The sequence below is a fragment of the Protopterus annectens genome, chromosome 9.part0, assembly GCF_019279795.1.
Source record: "Protopterus annectens isolate FY-2018-M chromosome 9.part0, PAN1.0, whole genome shotgun sequence".
NCBI classification, from domain to species: domain Eukaryota; kingdom Metazoa; phylum Chordata; order Ceratodontiformes; family Protopteridae; genus Protopterus; species Protopterus annectens.
Genome location: NC_056743.1, coordinates 1,798,900,811 through 1,798,917,037, shown reverse-complemented (window position 1 = coordinate 1,798,917,037; position 16,227 = coordinate 1,798,900,811). Strand labels below are relative to the sequence as shown.

The following is a 16,227-nucleotide window of genomic DNA, read 5'->3' as shown; positions in this document are numbered from 1 at the left end:
ACACACACACACACACACACACACACACACACACACACACACACACACACACACACACACACACACACACACACACACACACACACACACACACACACACACACACACACACACACACACACACACACACACACACACACACACACACACACACACACACACACACACACACACACACACACACACACACACACACACACACACACACACACACACACACACACACACACACACACACACACACACACACACACACACACACACACACACACACACACACACACACACACACACACACACACACACACACACACACACACACACACACACACACACACACACACACACACACACACACACACACACACACACACACACACACACACACACACACACACACACACACACACACACACACACACACACACACACACACACACACACACACACACACACACACACACACACACACACACACACACACACACACACACACACACACACACACACACACACACACACACACACACACACACACACACACACACACACACACACACACACACACACACACACACACACACACACACACACACACACACACACACACACACACACACACACACTAGGAGTATCTAAGTCTCCCTCCTGCACGTACGTTACAGTAGTATGAAAGACCACAACATTATTTTTGACTCGTGTTTAGCCACGATGACCTTGCAGATTCTTCTTCTGCTTCTGATTCTCTCCATGGCTTTGGAGCACGACAAATTATATCACATGGTATACTTGCTAAAACATCACAGAATACACAGCACTTGCTTGTGTTGCTCACATTTATTTTATTTATTTAACATTTGTTTACAGGGAAAGTCTGAATGGGACAGTCCAATTTCAGATGAGGCCTGATGAGCGTTTTGCTTGAGAAACAAAAATCACTCAAGAAAAAGTGTTTTATGTTTGTTTTACATCCTTTCCCTTTTCTCCAAGTCTTTGACTTGGTGTATTTATAGAGATATCAGGAGTGCAGGCGGGGCTAGTTTGAGAAGGCAGTTCTACATGTATTTAGGTGTTTTACTAGTGATTTAGATTGTTATTAGACAAGATTCAGTTACACACAGTAAATCCATCTATCTGCTGTGCTGGTGCTGCCAGGTGTACAGCTCTCTGATGCAGTTACTCACAGTACGTCCATCTACCTGCTGTGCTGGTGCTGCCAGGTGTACAGCTCTCTGATGCAGTTACTCACAGTACGTCCATCTACCTGCTGTGCTGGTGCTGCCAGGTGTACAGCTCTCTGATGCAGTTACTCACAGTAAGTCCATCTACCTGCTGTGCTGGTGCTGCCAGGTGTACAGCTCTCTGATGCAGTTACTCACAGTAAATCCATCTATCTGCTGTGCTGGTGCTGCCAGGTGTACAGCTCTCTGATGCAGTTACTCACAGTACGTCCATCTACCTGCTGTGCTGGTGCTGCCAGGTGTACAGCTCTCTGATGCAGTTACTCACAGTAAGTCCATCTACCTGCTGTGCTGGTACTGCCAGGTGTACCGCTCTCTGATGTAGTTACTCATGGTAGGTCCATCTACTTGCTGTGCTGGTACTGCCAGGTGTACAGCTCTCTGATGCAGTTACTCACACTAAGTCCATCTACCTGCTGTGCTGGTACTGCCAGGTGTACCGCTCTCTGATGCAGTTATTCATGATAAGTCCATCTACCTGCTGTGCTGGAACTGCTAGGTGTACAGCTCTCTGATGCAGTTACTCACACTAAGTCCATCTACCTGCTGTGCTGGTGCTGCCAGGTGTACAGCTGTCTGATGCAGTTACTCACAGTAAGTCTATCTACCTGCTGTGCAGGTGCTGCCAGGTGTACAGCTCTCTGATGCAGTTACTCATGGTAAGTCCATCTGCCTGCTGTTCTGGTACTTCCAGGTGTACAGCTGTCTGATGCAGTTACTCATGGTAAGTCCATCTACCTGCTGTGCTGGAACTGCCAGGTGTACAGCTCTCTGATGCAGTTACTCACACTAAGTCCATCTGCCTGCTGTGCTGGTGCTGCCAGGTGTACAGCTGTCTGATGCAGTTACTCACAGTAAGTCCATCTACCTGCTGTGCTGGTGCTGCCAGGTGTACAGCTGTTTGATGCAATTACTCACAGTAAGTCTATCTACCTGCTGTGCTCGTGCTGCCAGGTGTACAGCTCTCTGATGCAGTTACTCACAGTAAGTCCATCTACCTGCTGTGCTGGTGCTGCCAGGTGTACAGCTATCTGATGCAGTTACTCACAGTAAGTCCATCTACTTGATGTGCTGATACTGCCAGGTGTACCGCTCTCTGATGCAGTTACTTGTGATAGGTCCATCTACCTGCTGTGCTGGTGCTGACAGGTGTACAGCTGTCTGATGCAGTTACTCACAGTAAGTCCATATACCTGATGTGCTGGTACTGCCAGGTGTACCGCTCTCTGATGCAGTTACTCATGAGAGGTCCATCTACCTGCTGTGCTGGTGCTGCCAGGTGTACAGCTGTCTGATGCAGTTACTCATGAGAGGTCCATCTACCTGCTGTGCTGGTGCTGCCAGGTGTACAGCTGTCTGATGCAGTTACTCGCAGTAAATCCATCTACCTGCTGTGCTGGTGCTGCCAGGTGTACAGCTCTCTGATGCAGTTACTCACAGTAAGCCCATCTACCTGCTGTTCTGATGCTGCCAGGTGTACAGCTGTCTGATGCAGTTACTCACAGTAAGTCCATCTGCCTGATGTGCTGGTACTGCCAGATGTACAGCTCTCTGATGCAGTTACTCACAATAAGTCCATCTACCTGATGTGCTGGTACTGCCAGGTGTACAGCTGTCTGATTCAGTTACTCACAGTAAGTCCATCTACCTGCTGTGCTGGTGCTTCCAGGTGTACAGCTGTTTGATGCAGTTACTCACAGTAAGTCTATCTACCTGCTGTGCTCGTGCTGCCAGGTGTAAAGCTCTCTGATGCAGTTTCTCATGGTAGGTCCATTTACCTGCTGTGCTGGTGCTGCCAGGTGTACAGCTCTCTGATGCAGTTACTCACAGTAAGTCCAGCTATCTGCTGTGCTGGTGCTGCCAGGTGTACAGCTCTCTGATGCAGTTACTCACAGTAAGTCCATCCACCTGCTGTACTGGTACTGCCAGGTGTACAGCTGTCTGATGCAGTTGCTCACAGTAAGTCCATCTACCTGATGTGATGATACTGCCAGGTGTACCGCTCTCTGATGCAGTTATTCATGGTAAGTCCATCTACCTGCTGTGCTGATGCTGCCAGGTGTACAGCTCTCTGATGCAGTTAATCACGGTAGATACATCTACCTGCTGTGCTGGTGCTGCCAGGTGTACAGATCTCTGATGCAGTTACTCATTTTAGGTCCATCTGCCTGCTGTGCTGGTGCTGCCATGTGTACAGATCTCTGATGTGGTTACTCATGGTAAGTCCATCTACCTGCTGTGCTGGTGCTGCCAGGTGTACAGCTGTCTGATGCAGTTATTCATGGTAAGTCCATCTACCTGCTGTGCTGACGCTGCCAGGTGTACAGCTCTCTGATGCAGTTACTCACAGTAAGTCCATGTACCTGCTGTGCTGCTGCTGCCAGGTGTACAGCTGTTTGATGCAGTTACTCATGGTAGGTCCATCATCCTGCTCTGCTGATGCTGCCAAGTGTACAGCTGTCTGATGCAGTTATTCATGGTAAGTCCATCTACCTGCTGTGCTGATGCTGCCAGGTGTACAGATCTCTGATGCAGTTACTCATTTTAGGTCCTGCCTGCTGTGCTGGTGCTGCCAGGTGTACAGATCTCTGATGCGGTTACTCACGGTAAGTCCATCTACCTGCTGTGCTGGTGTTGCCAGATGTACAGCTCTCTGATGCAGTTACTCATGGTAAGTCCATCTGCCTGCTGTGCTGGTACTTCCAGGTGTACAGCTCTCTGATACAGTTACTCATGGTAGGCCCATCTACCTGCTGTGCTGGTGCTGCCAGGTGTACAGCTGTTTGATGCAGTTACTCACAGTAAGTCTATCTACCTACCTACTGCGCTGGTGCTGCCAGGTGTACAGCTGTCTGATGCAGTTACTTATGGTAGGTCCATCTACCTGCTCTGATGGAGCTGCCAGGTGTACTGCAGTCTACTGATGACTAGGGTCTAACTAACCAAATGCTGTTAACTCTCTTTGTGTTAGTGGATATAAAAGATCTCATCTCAACTATCAAAAAGTGTAAAGGATGTTCCATGATATCCTGGCCCAATTTCCCTTAGGAATATAAATATTACCTCATGCCTCCCCTGAAAAGTGTCTGCTATTTTAGTTGGAGTAACTTAGTCAGCAGTAAATTAATCATTCACTCTTTAAATAAGCAAATTAAAAAAAGTAAATAAATAAATAGTCACCAGTGATGATAATTGTGTTCAAAACATTCTGGCAAAGTAGCACATGGCATGATTACCAATAACAAGTCAGTGCAGCAGTTACACAACAACTTAACTGTTCAAATGAAGTTTTTTGTTTTGTTTTTTTTGTAGACCTATAGACATTGATGGATATAGAAGTTTTAAGTTACATTTTTATTAACAGGTTTAATAATGGCTTGTTTTGCACTGCGCATCTGTAACAGGATCTTGGGTTTTCAGCATCATGGGGAAACACTACATAAATGTGATGCCTAGTAAATATGATGGTGTTCCCTATTAGCAGTATTCCCCTGAGACCCTGGGTTTGGAGACATTTGAATGCAGCACTGATGTTGCATGTCACTTCTCAAATGTGTGTTTTCTGTTTGTTCATTGTTTGCAGGGGACTAAACTGATGAATAAGCAAGTTCTTTTAGTCATGAAACAAGGTCATAGTGTCACAATAGACATTCCTACCACAGTAATTTTCCATATTTGCTATGAGGTAAGTAGATTATACTGAAATAACAATAAAAGAATAATACAACTAATAATAATAATATTTTATTTTTTTAGATCATTCGTAACGGTGAGTCAAAGCACAGCCTTCTGTATTTTGCATAACTAAGTATATTCCACTTACCATTTCTGATGCAACATTTTAACGACTGTAACCACTTGCCTGTTTTAAATTTATCTCTTGCAATTACCATGTATATATGGTTACACCAAAGCTAAATGATGTTCAAAAACTGATGTTTGTGACATTAAAACATAGTGCAACAGGAAAAGGATAGTAATAAAGAAAATAAAAATAAAGTACATATACAATTCCTAATGTGAGCTTAAAGGTCTGCAATTGTATTAAGCCATTTTGCTGACATTTATAAACCTTAACATTTAAAAAAAAGGTTGCATAATCCAGGGATGTTTTTGAACATTGTCCAAATTCAGACCTGCTTTGTGCTAGTAATTAAATGCTTCTTGGTTGTAATATACTTGCTCCATTGCTTGAAAGGCCTATAGATATTTATTATTGTACAATATTTACTGTTTCATGGATGCTGTGTTATGTTATTCCAATTTAGACCTAGTTTCCGCTTGGTCCTATTCCAAGTCTCTGCTAGGCTGGGTCTGACTGAGGGGGGGGGTGCCTTATCAGTCCTGACCAGGCAGCTATGAGTCCCTTATCAGCACGTAGCAGGCTGTTTCAGAACATCCCCTGTCCAAGGAGGGAGGAAATCTCATTCAGACAGGGACCACTATACTCTCCAATCTGCTTCAAGCCAGCAAGCTAGGCTTCTTCATACATCAGCCAGGTCCACACACACACACACACACACACACACACACACACACACAACACAGAACGCACTGAACCCAGCCCGCTTAATGAACGTTGACACACACATGCACTCAGAGACACACACACACACACACACACACACACGCACACACACACACACACACACACACACACACACACACACACACACACACACACACACATGCGTACACGTGGTCTGTCAGACACACCACAGGAAAAAGCCCAGTGCTTGGAATATGGAGAAGAGACAACATGGCTAAATACACACGGACTCTTCATTTCTGGGGTAAGCAAAGTTGTCTTATTTTATTCATATTAAGATGTGAGTTTTTTTTTCCCCAATGGGTATCTGACATTGCCTTTTCTTATTTATAAATAAAATGTGGGCAGAAACAGGTAGAGGCATTCCCTTGCACAGCTATCTGCCCTAACTACATGGGGCCTTAAAATGTCATTATTAATATTGCTAGTGTTGAGTTTCTAAATATGATTATTTTTATTGTAGCTTTAGAGATGAAGACCATTTATTTTACAGAGTAATTTCAGAAGCACAGAGACTGTAAAATTTGCACAATCTTACAAATGCTATAATTTAAGCAGCTGTTTTGGTTTGTTAAATGACTCTTTACTGGTCTTTTTTTTTGTCTTTTTCTGGTGTAAAAATGAGGTGCATTGACACGATTTAGAAATGTGAAAACAGTAGGATGCTTCTGGCTGACAAACTCTGCTCTCATTTGTTCACAATATATATTTAGACAAGAATATTTTTTTGGTACTACCACAGTGGATTTATTTATTTATTTTAATTTTGTATTTATTCTTGTTCTAATGTAATTCATAAGTTACACAATAAAGTATTAGCTGAGTTACTGTATGCAGTAAAACTTCAGCTGAACTGCATATTCCAGTGTGTATAATATTATATACACTGTGTGTCAGAAAATGCATTTTTTAGTTAAAGGGCTGAAAATGTTGGTTTTCAAAAATATGTGTTGAATTTTATGCATGTCTATGCATTTGTTTTCATGCCTTTTATTAAAGGTTTAAAACAACTGCGCATATAAAGTGCTACTTGCATTTATATTTAATCGTTCTTGAAAAATGAGCACAGAAAACATATATGAAAAATTGAGGAAAGCATAAATTTACAAAAGAAGCAAAAAATAAAGCAAGTAATTATAAAAAATACATATAAATTTAAACACAATAAAACTTAGTATACTGATGAAATAAAGCTGTCATTTGCTAAGTTGTAGCTAACAAATCCTATGAATTTACATGTTGCAAAATAACTCTCATCAATTACTTAAGCAGCAGGTGGTTTGCACTGAAGGATTATGACTAAACCCCTTGATTCTCATACACACAGATTTAAATAGCAGCAGTTGTGTAAGTATGTGTGCTTTATTAGTATGTTAGGAGTACACAAATCTTGAACTAAGTAAAATGATTTAAGAATTACTCCATTTAGTATATGTAACAGCAAGGGAGGGCTGCAACAAAATGTAATTTCCATCTAAAAATTTATAGCATTATTGCAATTAAAAAAAATTGCAGGAGATTCTTATTGAGATGGATGTTACTACTGTCCTCAGAAGTGTGTCAGATTTTGCAAACATCACGACTTGTTTGTAAGGAGTTGCTTGTGTTTCGTATGCATAGTTGTGACAGCTGATTTAAGAAACTGTTTAAAAATATGATAAGTGACCTGATACTATTTTACATCATATGTGAGTTCTTCATTTATTTATTTATTTATTTTTTTGGGGGGGGGGGCTCTTTATCATGGTGATGTTTAGCACATGCATAAAAATAATACTAACATTCTGATTCTGGCTGGTCCTGAGGTTAATACTTTCTGGGTTTGTTAAGATACTACATACGTGGTTATCCACTGTGTTGCTAACATAAGTCAGCTGCTAACAGGCTACTGCTGGTTTCAGTGTAGTGAATGAGGTTAAATAGAGATGAGAAGAGAAATGATAAATAAAAGTTTGTTGTATGATATGGGATTATTCTGGCTGACTCTCTTTGTAAAACAAATTTATATAAAATGTGCATTTACCAAGAAGCTTACATATGTTTAAATATTGCTTGTTTATTTTAAGAATGACTGCAGTAAGAGTTGTTTAATTTGCACTATATTATTTTTGTTTCAGAGGACTACTTCTCCATTTAGATATATATATATATATATATATATATATATATATATATATATATATATATATATATATATATATATTTGAGTGATGAAACATGATGCTTTGATTGACTAAAATCATTAGAACTGTTTCAAATGCTACTTGCACAAACTGGCCTTATTTTTGACTATCACGATAATTGAAATCAAGAAATCAAAGGAAAAAAAAAAAAGCAACTGTGAAACAGGTATTGAGCGTTCTGATGATTTATCACCCTGATTGTGCAGAAAGGGATGTGATATGTGCTGCTGTTAATCAGATGGTGCCCATTGCAGTGGTACTTATAAATTTAACGTTTTAACATACCTTGCATTTGTTACCCAGAGTCAATAACATCTACACTAACAGTATGCGATATGTATTCAAGAACATCCCTACCACATTTTTGTGCTTTCTAGTCACTCAGATACATTACACTAAGTGTACATGTAGTCTACACTTTGTGGTAACTTTTATGAATTCCCCTCTATATTTAAAGCTGCAAGAAAATCAGTGAGAAAACTAAAATTGAGAGGAAGACAATGTTTTGCTTGTGTTGTCTGTTTATTCCGAACAGCATACAGTTAGTGTAGGCATTAATGAATCCCAGGGAAAAATGTTTATACTTCTCTGAGAAATGTCAACAGAAAATAACTATTAACATTTATATGCATTTTTCTTTTATGATCAAGGTTAATAGAAGCTGTTTTTACATATTTTATGTTTCTTTTACTGCACACAACTAGAGATCATATATTAGTTGAGTAGGTTTAAAATGCTGTATTTATTCTTTTTAATATTTCCTTTGTTATTTTGGTGTGCTCTGATAAAACAACCACTTACTTTTCTTAAATAAATGGAAACTCATTTAAGCAAAAAAAGATATTTTATATACAAAAGAAAGTTTTTTCTCCTAACAATCTCTAATGACAAATTACATTTTTGTCAGGCTTTTCAAAGCAATATCTTTAGTGTTGGTGAAGCAACAATAAATGACAGTAAACATTGTTGCATGGTATTGTAAACGATTGTTTCCTGTAAACTACATGCCTTGTGCGGTCTTTTGCAAACAATATTGATAAAATCCATTGATGTAGGTTGTTCCTAGCTGTAAAAATATAACAAAATAAATTATGCTAAATTAAGGTTATATGATTGTACAGTAAATTATTTTCTGGAAGTTTATCTTATCCCACCATCACACACAAACACATGCATGTACTTTGTCAGTGTTGAAAGAAATCCATATAAATATGCAAATTAATATTTTAATGCACCTGTGTCATTTGCTGTCCTTCAGCAGACTACATGTAGTGACTATATACCTTGAAATGTAATTTGAAGCATTTCATTATGAAATTTTGTTAATATGTATATCAAGGACAGAAACATTAAAAAAGAACTTCACATTCTTTTTTCATGCATGAGGGACTGATATTAAATGAGAGTTAACATGTGCTGCACATTTAAATGTGCCTCCATGCTTGAGGAATCACACATAAAGTCACTGACAAATGTTGCTTGCATCGTACCTCGATTCTTCTTGAAATATCAAACCTGGAATGAGTATCTGCTAGATATAAGGGAGATGTGATGACAGAGGTATGTGTGCTTTTGAAATATACAAAGATCCTCTACAACTCATCTATTTATAATACATTCACTGTAAGATCTGTACTGAGGTATACAATGACACCTTCCTTAATGTCATAAAACTTCAGATAGCAGAAGGTCATAGATCTTCATTAATCAATAAACAGTGACAGGACTACAGCACTTTGGAATAAAATTACACCTCATATAATTTGATGTACAGTTTAAAATCCAGGAGATTCCACTACTTCTGAAGGTTTATTCGTAAATCCCATTGTTATTTAATGTATTTGCTTGGGACATTTTGTGGCAATAGATTATGTGCATTTTTTAAAGAAAATAGCTTATGCAGCACGTTTTCAGTCAATGTTCACACTAAGATAAATCCATTGCTTAAACATGAGCTGCATTATTTCTGCTTATTTCATAACAACTTTGAATACATGGAACTATTCTTTCTAAAAGAGAATCTGAAACCTAAGCTTTTTACACTTTAATGTAATTGAAAATTCATGTATACATAATATTCACTTACTCACTTAATATGTTTTAAATAGCTATATTTATTCTAGATCTATACTATTACTTGAGACATTTCATCATGTTATCTCATTTGATTTTACTTAGCTTTTTGAAAGCTAGTGACAGCAACAAAAATTAATAATACCAGGAAGTAAAAGTCAATAAAGTTTACTTGAACAATGCCATCAAAGTCAGATTCACAGTTCAAAAGGCTAGCTTCATCATCAAAGCATACTAAATATAAAATGATTATTACAAAAAAGGTACCAATATTCTGCGAAAACATTGACATAACTTTCAGTTCAACAGATGTCATTCTTCATCAGAAGTGTGTGCTGTGTCAGAAATGGGATGCTATAAAAGGAAAAAAAACACTTATACTTAAAAAACGCATTCCCAAGTAAATGTAAAGTGACTGCTGCAGAATAAACAGGTAGACAATATTTCAGCGTAAATTGATAAATAGGGTATGCATTCATTGACAGACTTCTAAACATAAAAAAAAAACAGTGGCCTCAAAAATTCCTCAACCAGAGTTTACTTTTAACACACTAGGCATTTAGCCAGCATGTTTTTATTTATATTTATTTAATACAGAAAATATATATTTAATAATTAAAATCATTTGTTGGAGTCCTTGGCTACTTTTTCTTTGCATGTAAGACAGTATTAGATAAAAGAAGAAATGCAAACAAGAGGAATAATCTACAATTGAAGAAAAAATGTTTATGCGAACCTTTCAAACTGTGATGTGAAGTTTTTAAATATTTAAAGAACAATAATAGTGAATAAATACTTGTAATTGCACATGCAACATTTTCATACAGAGACACAAATTTTAATGCTTTAAAAATAACACTTTATCACAATTTGTTTATCCTCACCTTGCCAAGAAAACTATTTCCCAATAGATGACCTCTTTAGGCTTTTTTATTAACAAGATTATGATTTGTTATTCACAGCACTACTGTTAGCAAAAGCTGTCTTGAAGCTTTGTCACTGGAAGTATGACTTCACTAGAAGCGGGAAACAGGAAGCTTGCAAAAAAAAAAAAAAAAAAAAACTGAAATACATTTTATAAATGTTCACATATTGACTTACTATGTTGTGGCATATAACTAGACTATATTTTCATAAATTCAGCTCTGTCACCTATGTGTATTATGAGATTATGCCATGCATGTGATTTATGTGCACTTTTGGATGGAGATATAGCTGCATTTATAAACTGAAAACAATGACAGGCTCAGCAGGAATTGCTGCTATTGTTTGCTGCTAGCAATATAACATTTCTGCTCAACTGTGTGTAAGAGTGACACAGCCTATTCAGTCTTCGACTAAATATATCACAAGTCTTGGAAACTAAAGGTAAACAGTTCTTTATATTTATTTAGTATTATTTACCTAACAGTTTGTTTTTCTTTAGGGACTGTCAGCTTGAAGATTTATATACAGAATGCATTATTAAAAAATGACATTTCTCTTCATTAGCATTTTTTCTGTTTTTCTTTTTATATAAAAGAATGCTCTCTGAGAGACAGAACTTCTACTTTACGTCACAAATGAGAATGCATTTAAAAAAGGTCCATTGTATCAACTGTACTGATTTTAATAGTAAGCTGTCAAGCATATTTGAGCTATATTACTTCATTTACAGGTCTGGCATCCAATACACAGAAATTCAAACAAAACAATTACTGCAATTTTGTTAAGAGAAATAGAGAGGCCATATAAATCTTGCAAAACATTGAGGTAATGTCTGTGACATACTTTCTAAGACTTATGAGACACTTAAATACAGATGTGTTAAATTAACCAGACATGTGAACAGAGGATAATAATACACACTGTAATAATCATCCCAGAGAGGAACTATGAAAATTTTAACTCCCTTCAATGAAATAAAGAGTTTTAAACAATGAAATAAATATTTTGGAGAGGACAGTATGTTTTATGCATTATTTTAGTCAATAGGAAATGTTACTCTGTTTAAAGAGTTCCTCTAAATGAATACAAGAGTACAATATATGTGTGTGTGTGTGTGTGTGTATGTATGTGTGTGTGTGTGTGTGTGTGTGTGTGTGTGTGTGTGTGTGTGTGTGTGTGTGTGTGTGTGTATGTGTGTGTGCATGTGGGCGCATGCGTGTATATCTGTACAAGCATGTGTGCGTAGGGGGATCTTATGCACAAGAGTTGGGTTATGTAGGTGGGTACTCTTGATTTGATGGAAGTGAACAGGCAAAGAACAATCATCTACCTAGAAACAAGGCAAACTGAGTTCCCTAAGGAAGATTCTGAAAGAAAAAAATCTGCATTATCTAGGACTGTGGACTTCTGATCTTGTGATCCATGTAAATGTTCAATGTGTCCTTTCTAAAAACTCATGCTAGAGTTTTGATCTGGTGGCATTACTTGCACTGTTGTACATTACTTGTGCTGTTATACATTAATTGGGCTGTTGTACATTACTTGTGCTATACATTACTTGTGCTGTTGTACATTACTTGTGTTGTACATTACTTGTACTGTTGTACATTACTTGTGCTGTACATTACTTGTGTTGTACATTACTTGTGCTGTTGTGCTCTACTTGCACTGTTGTACATTACTTGTGCTGTTATACATTAATTGGGCTGTTGTACATTACTTGTGCTATACATTACTTGTGCTGTTGTACATTACTTGTGCTATACATTACTTGTGCTGTTGTACATTACTTGTGCTGTTGTACATTACTTGTGCTGTTGTACATTACTTGTGTTGTTGTGCTCTACTTGTGCTGTTGTGCATTACTTGTGCTGTTGTACATTACTTGTGCTGTACATTACTTGTGTTGTACATTACTTGTGCTGTTGTACATTACTTGTGTTGTACATTACTTGTGTTGTTGTGCTCTACTTGTGCTGTTGTGCATTACTTGTGCTGTTGTACATTACTTGTGTTGTTGTACATTACTTGTGCTGTTGTACTTTACTTGTGCTGTTGTACATTACTTGTGTTTTTGTACATTACTTGTACTGTTGTACATTACTTGTGTTGTACATTACTTGTACTGTTGTACATTACTTGTGTTGTACATTACTTGTGTTGTTGTGCACTAATTGTGCTGTTGTACATTACTTGTGTTGTGCATTACTTGTGCTGTTGTATATTACTTGTGTTGTTGTACATTACTTGTGCTGTTGTACATTACTTGTGCTGTTGTACATTACTTGTGTTGTTGTGCATTATTTGTGCTGTTGTACATTATTTGTGCTGTTGTACATTACTTGTGTTGTTGTACATCTGCATCATCTGATAGCTGTTATAACCTCCTTTGTATTATTTTTCATTATATTGTGGGTCTCATAAAGTGTGACATAAGATAGGACCGATTTTATTCTAAACAACAGGATATCTTCTCAGTTCTGATGTTACTACAGTTTTTAGTATAATGCATTTGGAGAAAGAGCAGGAATTATTTTCCCTCTCTGGCAGTTTATACCATCTTTTAATGTGTTGGGAGCTAATATACATTTAAGCCAAATGCACCATAATTATTTTATCACAACTAATTTTATTTTACTTGTACTAATACGATAATAATTTTATAGGGCAGATAGGAGCATTAATCCCCGGGATTGTTAGTTACCTCTTATCTGTATTTAGCTAGTAGCTTCACAGTGGCTGGTTTTATTTTCATAGGGCATTGCATTATCACAGTCTTGGTTTTTCTGTACTGACCATGTTATAGGTCATTTTGTTCCTCATATTACAAGAATGGTTTAGTATATTAATTACTGAGTTACTCATAAGCTACATGCTGTAAAGGGCTGATTACATCTACTGTCATGTGAATATTATGATAAACTGTGCAAATTACTTAACCTCACAGTAGTTTTTGCAGAACCCGAGAGTGAGTAACCATGCCTAATTGGCCATATGTGCTTACTGAAACTAAAATGGATAAAACATAAACTTCATAATGCATTTTTAGAAGGTGCAGTATGCCCAGTTTATTTCCAGTTTAAGATAATAATAATAATAAGAAGAATTAAAGACAAAAAAATTAGTGCAGACACAGAGACTTTTTTCAGAAAGGGCAATACAGTGGCTGATTTTTCTGATGAGACAATAGGGTCAGTTGTAGCAATGTGACTGAAATGTGCATGGAGCACATGTATGTCAATTATAATTCAGGCTGCAGGTGAACTAAATCAAACCAGAAATGGACAGGCTTGGTAAACCAAGAGGTTCCTTTATTCAATAAAAATTTATATTTTGATTTCTCACCCTCCTATTTGTAATGATATTTAGTTTGATGCTTTGTATATGAAAATGTCATAATCTCGTATGCTAATTATCAATAGTTCCTTAACAAATGATAGATGTAATCTTATATTTGATGTAAACAGAAATAGACATTTTCCTTTCAAATTTATTCTATCCGATGACCTTACACTTTGCCTACTAACCTAACATGTGAGCAGACTATTATTACATCTACTTAAAAAAACATATGCACTACTGCACCCAAGAAATACAGCACTTAATATTGCACCACCTTATCTGTGACAGAAAAAATAGATTAATTGCAGATCAGTTTACTTACTCATTTAACAGGATGATACAAAATTAATTAATCAAGTAACTCGGTGTACAGCAATAAATGAAATTAATGGAGTTAGAAAAATGTAGCACTCCAAATGACTTACCTGTTATGGTTATGTAATCAGCCTGAGAAAGAGAGAGCCTGGGTGTGTCTGAGTACCTTAGGGAATATTTTAACATCTAGTACTTGGTCAATTTTTAGAAGGCATTTTAATCCTTTACACTGTTTATATTACTGATAAGAACAATTGGTGCTACTTTAGTTTTAATAAACCTTGGATTAAAATTGTGATTGCAGATACATTTGGAAGTTTCTAATGTTTGCCTTTTTTGCAGAATTTAAAATTTAAATAGTTTAATCTGATACTCTTTTCTAGATAAGAACAGCAAACAAAAAGTTAATGGTATTTCACTTTGGGTGGAATGTTATTATAGTACTTTTTAGTCTAAATATAGACTACAATTGTGTTTTGGGTCTAAAGACTTAATCTATTATTTTTACAGAGCTTTGTAGTGGAAATGTGCATATTTATAAATAGAACGTTATGAGAAAAAAGTTCAGAAAATTGAAAGCAGTTGTGATGTACTCATTACAAAATGTTAAGAACTGCTATACAGCACTGAAGTTATTACTAGATCAAGGAAAATGACTAAAAAATGCTGGATGGTAGAAAAGCAATAAAGGATTTGTAGAGTACAGAGAGTATTACAAATTAGAACATGAAGGTTCCCTTATAAAAAAAAGAAATATACATCCAAAGAATCTCATATATGTGGTACAGTCTTACTTAGGTTGGGAAAGCAGTTTCAAACAACCAAAGTTTTAAGTTTTGACCATCGGGAGGATGGTTTATAAAGAAATGCTTTGTATCTGTCAGGCAATAAACATGCATTGCAGTCTGGCAAAAATATTAACTGGTCATAAAAACAAAAAATGTTACTCATCAGTTAGGTAGTAAGAAATTACATAATAGCAATGCGGGAACGTTAGGCTAAATGTGTGTTTATATTAACACCCATTAAGTTATAATGCAACTGTTGATAGAGGGGCTTTAGAGAAATGTACTGTCTAAGCATGCTTGGATAGCAGTCAGCAGTGGAGACTTCTAATAAAGTATGGGATGTTAGTCAATTAGATGAGCAGGGTAAACAGTGGATGTCAGACCCTCTTTGGTCTTTGAGACCTCTAAGAAATGTTGGATCTCAGAGGGTACCGATTTCTCTTTGAACTAGTCTAGTCAGTAAAGATCTAAATCAGATTCCTAGTAATATATCATGGCAATGAGTGGGTAATTTATAGTTTGGCCATGTTGAGAGTGGTGTGTGATTTGTTCATGTGGCAAAGTCCAAGTAATCAAAACAGAACTTCATTTTCATGGTTTGCAATCTCAATCTAGAATTTGTTACCCAATATGTTGTGGTAATGTAGGGTGGTTATATAGAAGCAGTATTTAAAGAAAAGTCTTGCCTTTCAAAATATTGGCATAGTATGATGGAGCTTCATTTCTTCTCCATCTCATCTCAGTAATGCAAGTCTCTGCATATTGGATAGTGGTACACAAGTCTCTGGATATTGGTTAAAAGTATACAA

General features: G+C 37.0%; 1 protein-coding gene across 1 annotated transcript in view; it reads left to right on the top strand.

Moving 5' to 3' along the window:
- Positions 1 to 5,888: 5,888 nt before the first annotated feature.
- The window catches only part of LYL1 (LYL1 basic helix-loop-helix family member), a 366,014-nt gene continuing 355,675 nt past the window's right edge, over positions 5,889 to 16,227 (top strand). Inside the window, exon 1 of the mRNA XM_044084668.1 lies at positions 5,889 to 6,034. The gene's annotated coding sequence lies outside the window, so the exon portion shown is untranslated. The remainder of the gene's footprint in view (positions 6,035 to 16,227) is intronic.